We start from the raw sequence: 8,338 nt of genomic DNA on the forward strand, positions 1-8,338 counted from the left end.
TTAAAAATTATTTTCAAATTATAGAAACTATAGAAATTGAAAAACAAAATCAGAAAATAAAAATGGTAGAAAAAACACCAAAAATTATAGAAAAACACAGAAATTACAAATAAATAACAAAAGTATAGGAAAAATTATAGATTGTAGAAAATAGAATGTAAAAAACAGAAATTATAAAAAACATTGGAATTATAACAAGACACTAAAAATGCAAAAAAAAAAAACAAGAAAATTGAAAACTGAAAAATACCATTTTTCGTCTAACTCACCATTAACGGCGCACTAACGGAAGGTGAGTTTTGGAAAATAAAAACTTACTAAAATGGTGAGTTTTAGATATTTTGAAAAGTTGTGGTGAGTTTAAGGGAAATGTTAAAAAGTCATTGTGAGTTTTAGACAATTTCCCTAGTCTTTAAACTAGATTGCCTGGTGCTATACTAAAGCCTGCGGAAAATAGGATTTTCTTCCTCCCACTCTTATTTCTTTCATTTATTTGTCTTCCCGCTCCTCTCTCTCTCTCTCTCTCTCACATTTTACGGTCAAACCTTTGCTTACTCTTTTCTCACTTCTCTCCCAGTCTTCTCGCACCACTGAACTGCATCCAACTAGTGATGGCATCGACAACGGTCTCTCTCTCTGATTTGATCTTCAACGGACGTGGATTCCGGTTTCTTTCAGTGAATTCTAAGACACTAGGACTTGGGACGGTTTCACATTTTTATTTATTCCTTTCTTCAGTCCCATTCTAACAAGCATTTCATAGGGGGGGATTTGGGAGAACCTCTACGTGTTTGATCTCTTGAAGCTATTTGTTCGCATATCCTTCGGATCTTTGCAAGGTGAGTTTTCAATTGTTTTCAATGCTATTTTATTTTGTTTAGAAAATTGTAGATTTGTATGCATTATTTCTACTAGATGAAAGATTATCTTGTGAGTATTAATTTGTAAAATCAGTTATTATCTTGTGAGTATTTGTATATACCTTGATGATTTAGTGTGCTTTCTTAGGCTAGATCCATCTTCTTTGGTAAAATCATTGATGGATCCAAGTTTGCTGAATTGGATATCCCCAGGTAATTATTAAAAGCATTTGTTGAACTGGAAAACAGTTGATGCATGACATAAAATATAAATCCCCTTCATCTAAAAAGCATTATATGATCTAGATTTAATCCATTTTAACCCATTGACACCATTAGGAAGGCTCATCCAAACAGTCGATGCATGACATAATTCATTGGTATATTGTTATATATGGTGGCTACTAACTTTTTGTGGATATCATGTACAATCATATTTACTGATGAGGGGTAATTTGGTCCTCCAATGACATCATGACACGTGGCATCATAGAACAGTTGGATGATACATCGACACCATATATGTAAACCACTTCAGACACTTCACGACTACATCAACGACCTCGGCACCACCCCAGTAGGCTGAACTACGAATAGCTAGGCATCACCTTAGGTTGGTGTAAGAGGTGACCTGCTTCCACTAAACTTGCCCCGGTTAGTGACCTGCCTAATGCGCCAAGCGACCTCCCCCTTAAGTGGTCAATTGCCTTCGAATTTCACGAGATCACAACACCACGTTGGAAGAGCTAGTTATCACCCCACCCATTTCGGATGAGATTGGATAGACATTACTTGCTTACACGGAGTCCACCTCCATGCATGGAACCACCTCTGAACCAGACGGAGCGGAGATCTTGGATGTGTTTTGTGAGGCTCACGACAGCTCGCCTATATAAGGGCCTCACCTCTAACATCATGAGGTACACGCTATTTAGCACTCTCTCTCTCTCTCTCTCTCTCTCTCTCTCTCTCTCTCTCTCTTACTTTCTAGCTCTCAAAAACTCCAACTCGCTGACTTAAGCATTGGAGTGCCCACATCGGGTAAAAGTAGCCTGGGTACTCTGATATTATCTCTTTCTTTGCAGCTCGACCAAGTGAACTACATAGTCTGGCGTTTGAGCTGTCCTCTAGCAGAGAGCTACCAGATCATGCACCTTCATTTACATATACTTCTTTTTGTAAGTATTTCATAAGGGAACCTATCCCTCTTTTTGTATTAAGTCAAATATGTTTTTATTAGCCTATAAAAAAATTAAAATAGTATCATTTGGTTTGAACTTTGAGTTGTTCTCTATAAATATGGCAAAGGGATCTATCATTGTCCAGATTAAAGAAAAGTAATTATTTTTTGCATAATTACTGTAACTTGTTATTCTTTGTGAAAACTCTAGTGTTTGTCCTATGGAAATATGGAACCTTTAATTTTTATTTTATATTTTTGATAAGAAACTATAGATTTCATTAAATATGCATCAAGAAGAAAATCCAAGTGTACATTGTGAGCATTAGAACAAGGAGGCTTCCAACAAAATAGAGCTCCAAAACAAGAGAGAGAGAGAAGAGAAGAGAGAAAGAGAGAAGAAAGCATATCAAATTGGGTTTGTATTATTGAAAAATATTCTAGTTGTATTCTATTATGTCCTATCAATAACTACCTACTACTAAAAATGCTTAGACTGGAAGTTTTATTTTTTATTTTTTTGTTTAAATATGACTTTGTGCTTGGTAGAAATAAATGTTTCATTCACAGAATAGAGAACTATGCGGTATGTATTATTGAAGATGTGGAATTTGCAAGGGACTTTAAGTACAGATGAACTGTTTAGTTGGAAACATCATATTTGCGAAGAATTTGTGGTGACTGATCTTTGAAAAGAGCCTACTAGTTCCTGTTGGACATCAAATTCTTTGAAGAACACATAAGTCCTATTCAAGTCTCAAAACCTATGCATGTAGGAAAGCCTCCCAACCCAATGGCATCTCTACCTCCATGCAGGTCTATGTTTTTATTCACCTGTCACTACAAATTTCCATAAATAAAAACTCCACTTTGCATAGGCATGTTAAATAGATTGTGATGCTGCTATCATAAATATTCTTTTGACCTAACATTTTGAAAGAAAAGAATATGCTTTGGTATTAAGGTGCAATTCCACTTTAGAGCCATAAGTATCTATATATTTTGCTTCTAAAATTGCTTTACAAATTCCAGGAAAACATGACAAACCAACAAACAAGAATTCATCCTCAGGAATAAAGACATTAACATAGCTTTACTTGATTAATGGCACAATCATTTAAATTTTAACACATTTGAGCCATTCTTGACTGAGACAATAACAAAAATGAAAGTTCTAAAGAAACAAAGATGAAGAAAAGAAAGAGGTATTCTCTGTCAAGAACTTAGTAGCACTTGGCCTACTAATGAAACAGAGCATCTCCAATCCAAGTCGGAAGGATGTAAAACAGTGAGTGTGGGAAAAATCAGGGGTATTCTCTGTCAAATTGTACTACAAAAAGCTGCCCAGTCACCAAAATTCAAATTTCCTCATAAAGAGGACTGGATACCTCAGATTCCTTCAAGGCAGCTTTCTTATTGTGGTCTCTACTCTTGAATAAATGCCTAACTAGAGAAAATCTAACCAGAAGGGGCATTAACCTACAAGTTACCTATTCTTGCACCGTCCAGTGGTGAGAGAGGTTTATGCTCATTTATGTAGATTGATCAATCTGAGTTGGAGTATGCCAGAGAAGATGACAGATCCTTGGTGTATTCTAGAGAATATTTGACGATAAATTTCAGTCCTGGATGACTGCAACAGATCTTTTTAGAGATGTTCCTCTTCAGTCCTATTTTGATCCTATTGTTTTGTTTTGCAATAGCAAGTAGGAGATGTCCACTACTGATTTTTTTTCTTGTGAGTCTCTTTTTGGATTGTTGATAATTTACTCCTATTCAATCTTTAGGAGTAAAACTTTTCTCACTATTAGGAGAGGAAAAAAGTTTTACTCTTGGTACATATAATCATTTATTTTCATGTTATAAAATAATAACTTAGAACTATGTTATGCCTTATTATTCACCTTTTTATATTGTTTCAATATACAATAGAGAATATTTGTCTTTCTTAATCATCCTTTGAGGAATCATACAATTTGTTCTTCCAGCTCCCGCCATGGAGTGATTTTCGAGAAAGTTGGTTCTCTTTTATCCTTACTCTAACTGTAGAATGACAGTGGTCTTGTGTATTCTAGTTCATTAGATAGTTGGTATGCAGGTTCATGAAGGGCATAGTGTTGGAACTACCACATCATGAATTTAATGTGCTGATACTATCCTATGAACCTAGATGATTCTATCTTTCTATGGCGTTTTGCTTGCAACCATGTTAATTGGGTTGGTTGCAGGTACCTGGTAGATATGTGTCAAGGAGTCAGATCTGTTTGTTCTCCAATCTTGGAACATAAAGCTCTACTATGTTAAGATTAGTCCACCAGCGAGTTTAAAAAACAAATGTGGTAAATGAATTTGTAACATGATAGTTGCAAACTAAACTATAATAAGGCATTCAGAGTACACATCACATGACACTAATGGAGCCCTCTTGGTTGGGAATTGTGTAGATCTAAATTTCAATTTTTAATTATGATATTCTTTTAACAATATGAATTAATAATTAATACTAGATGCATCCCAAGTTAAAGTTTTACCTGCAGAATCTCTCAATTATCAAACTTCACATTGGAAGATAGGGTACAGATTTGGTGTTTTGAATACATATCCCATACCCACACTCACCCGTGTGCTTTGGTGTCCAATATAAGTACTTGGGTAAAATGGAGTCAAAAGAGTGGGATTGGCTCAGAAGTTGTGCAATATGGATGGCTGAACCCTACAGGAACATTGGGCATTTTTTCAAAAAGTTTCTTTCTCTTTCATCTGGGAATCGTATTCCCTAATTTAGAAAACTGCATTTTCAAGGTTCGTTCTTGAATCAAAACCGGAATAGATCAGAAACCAAAAGGGAAGAGAGGGATATACCTAATATGAAGTAACAGTAACTCCCAACGTAGGTGTTCACGCCCAAAGAGAAAACCAAAATCTGCCTCCACTGAAGATGACACAGCGTACGATGAGGCAAGATCAACAAGATGGTTCTTCAGTAGGAACCTAAATTCTTCAGCAAGAATCGAAAAGGGCTGGTGGGCACGACTTTGAATTGTTTCTTCTAGCAAGAAACAATATCAAGAACCTTTCTTGATCAGTTCCAAGCTAGAAATCGAACTGGGTAGAGCGGCAACAACTGGGGAATAATTCTGCAGGTTGCTGAGTGAGTATAAACTGAGGAATTCGCCCCCTATTTATAGCCTACTTCGGATTAGCTTCCTAATCCAATTAGGAGAGAATTTCTTGATCCAAATATGATATTTGGATCTGGACTCTCAAATGGATAAGACTCATCTTATCCTTTAGTTAATCCTGATTGGGTTATAAATCAGATTTTGCCCCCTTTTGATTAACTGACTTAAGCCTAGTTCGAAATGGGCTTTAGGCCCATTAAGTCACATAGCTCACTTACCCTTTAATATGCTGGCTAACTTGGCTCTCTTTGTATGGAGTGGGACCCTAGCATTGATCTACACATCAGCCACATGGGTTCAGCCCAACCTCTGTTACATGGCCTGGCCAAATTCACTACAAAACACAATGAACCCCTGAGTCTATCAGTATGGGCTCTTAATGGGCCCAACATTTACACTAAATGGTCCTTGGGTCCAACCACCCTATGAAGGCCCAAGGACTGTGGGCAGATGCAAGATTAGCCCATCAGGTATTACCCTTAATGGTCTTACACTTAACCTCTTAACCCTTAATGATCAAACACTGCCCGAAAAGAGAGGACATCTCCCTCAACTATAAGGTACAATGCTGCACTCTCTACTCACGGATCCCGAGAATTAAAACCTTTTGCAATATATATATATATATATATATATATATATATATATATATGTATGTATGTATGTATGTATATCTCTATATAAACCAGCAGTTTTGGTTTCCACCAGAGAGAGTGCATTCCCTGATCATTCTCGGACTGTCCCAATATACCCAGGTTTTGACCCCTCTAAGAATTTCATTGATTGACATATCAAAGATAGCCCAATCCGACACCTAGTGTAGTACCATAATCGAGTCTAGGGATCAGGTGTAACATTCCAGTTTTTCCCATCTATCTCCAAGGTTTAGGACAATACTGGAATTTGGTCCAGTTCAAGGTTTCAAGAAAACCCACACTGCATTTACCTCAGGTCTCACCTTAGCAACTGAGACAAGCCACCCTAATCAACTTGGCAGCACATCAGTGTCAGCCTTGGCAGGATAAATCTCCCCAAATCTATCCAATGGCTGTGAAGATTCTAAACTAACACGAGTCTCATAAGTGTCCAGTTTAAGGGTATTACACAGAAACACACCATAATAACATGAATCAATTATGTACTTTATTCATTTACAATAAATGGAAATAAGTGCATCAATTTGATTAGAGCTAAGGGCATACACTGTCTAACAGCTCCCACTTACACTTATGTCCAATCGGGTACAAGCCGGAGTCTCATACTCTCCACGTGTTTCTCAAACACTTTCTGTGTTAGTGGCTTAGTCAATGGTCTGCCACATTCTTCGCTGATGCTACCTTTTAACGTCAATCTCTCGTATATCCAGTGTTTTCACACAATAATGGAATGGGTGATGTGCTGAATTCCAAATTTTAGAATAAACACCTTCATTCATTAGGCAGCCTCACTTACGACAATGTGCTCGACTTGGGTTGTGGAATCTTCTATTCTTACTACACAGGACCCCATCGTGAAGATGTAACCAGATGTAAACATTCTACCATTTGGATCTGACTGACAGTCGGTATCAATATACCCAATGATCTGTAGTGAACTACCATCGAATACCAAACAAGACTCTTTTGTCCTTCGAAGGTATTTTAGTATATGTTTCACAACTGTCCAGTGCTCCTGACCTGGGTTAGATTGAAACCTACTTACCACACTCACTGCCTGAGCAATGTTGGGCCGAGTGCACAGCATGACATACATGATGCTCCCTATGGCTGAATCATAGGGAGTCTCTCACATGTCCTCAATCTCTTCAGGAGTCTTGGGAGACATACCCTTAGAGAGAGTGACTCCGTGCCTGAAAGGAACATTTCCTTTTCTTAGAGTTCTCCATACTGTATCTTTTGACAATCTTGTCAATGTAAGTACGCTGGGATAATCCTATTATCCTCTTCAATCTATCTCTATAGAGTCAAAGTTCCAAGATGTAGGAGGCTTCTCTAAGATCTTTCATGGAGAATTGCTACGAGAACCACACTTTCACCGTAGTTAACATTCATACATCATTCCCAATGAGTAGAATGTCATCTACATACAGAACCAAGAATGTAACCTTATCTCCCACTATCTTCCTGTAAACACAGGGCTCATCCGGATTCTGCTCAAAATTAAACTGTTTGATGGTAGAGTCAAACCGGATGTTCCAACTCCTAGAAGCTTGCTTAAGTCCATATATGGATTAAGTTTACATACCATGTGTTTCTGACCTACAGTAATGAATCCTTACAGTTGCTGCATGTAGATATCTTCAGTAAGATCTTCGTTCAGGAACGCGGTTTTGACATCCATTTGCCAAATCTCATAGTCATGGTATGCTGCTACAGCTAGCAGGATCACAATGGATTTAAGCATGGCCACGAGCAAAAAGATTCAGTCATAGTCGATTTCCTCTGTCTGAGTGTACCCTTTTGCCACAAGATGAGCCTTGTAGGTCTCAACCTTACCATTGGGGCCCTTCTTCCTCTTACAGATCCATTTGCAATCAGTAGCTTTTACCCCAGGGGGTGGATCTACTAGAGTCCAGACTCCATTGGTCTCCATTGAGTCAATCTCAGCTCTCATGGCATCTTCCCACTTTAAGGAATCTATATCCAACATAACTTCCATATAAGTCACAGGATCCTCCTCACTGGTCGTAGCTTTCACTAAGTAAGTTTCTTGGTCATAGCCATAACAAACTGGAGGTCTGGATACCCGGGTAGACCTTCTAGGTTGGTTATTTTCTGGAACTTGTCAGACATCTCCCATTATCCCTAGGCTCTCCTCATCAAGAACAACTTCTTGATGAAGATTATCCAGGATATAATCTTCCTCTAGGAAGTAGGCACTTCGAATGCAAAACACTTTTTACTCTTTTGGATCATAGAATAAGTAACTTTCAGAGCCTTTGGGGTAACTTACAAATAGGCAACGGCTAGTCTTGAATTCCAATTTGTCAGCACCAGTTCTTTTAACATGTACTGGACAACCCCAAATCTTCAAGTGTCTTACACTTGGTTTCTTACCGGTCCATAGCTCATATGGAGTCTTAGGAACGGATTTTGTTGGAACCCGATTCAGCACGT

The 8,338-nt window shown here is 37.8% G+C and overlaps 1 long non-coding RNA gene across 3 annotated transcripts; it reads left to right on the forward strand.

The window, feature by feature from the left end:
• The first annotated feature begins 454 nt into the window (after nt 1-454).
• On the forward strand, nt 455-3,478 carry LOC148801708 (uncharacterized). Of its 3 annotated transcripts, XR_016084619.1 has the most exons (4): nt 455-839; nt 1,009-1,073; nt 1,359-1,780; nt 1,946-3,478. It is a non-coding gene; the product is annotated as an uncharacterized LOC148801708 (long non-coding RNA). The 3 variants fall into 3 exon arrangements; XR_016084621.1 differs by lacking the exon at nt 1,009-1,073 and having other exon boundaries at nt 1,354-1,780; XR_016084620.1 differs by lacking the exon at nt 1,009-1,073.
• The last annotated feature ends 4,860 nt before the right edge of the window (nt 3,479-8,338 follow it).

This window comes from Nelumbo nucifera, chromosome 3 (genome assembly GCF_055504915.1).
Source record: "Nelumbo nucifera cultivar China Antique chromosome 3, China Antique-T2T, whole genome shotgun sequence".
NCBI lineage: Eukaryota > Viridiplantae > Streptophyta > Magnoliopsida > Proteales > Nelumbonaceae > Nelumbo > Nelumbo nucifera.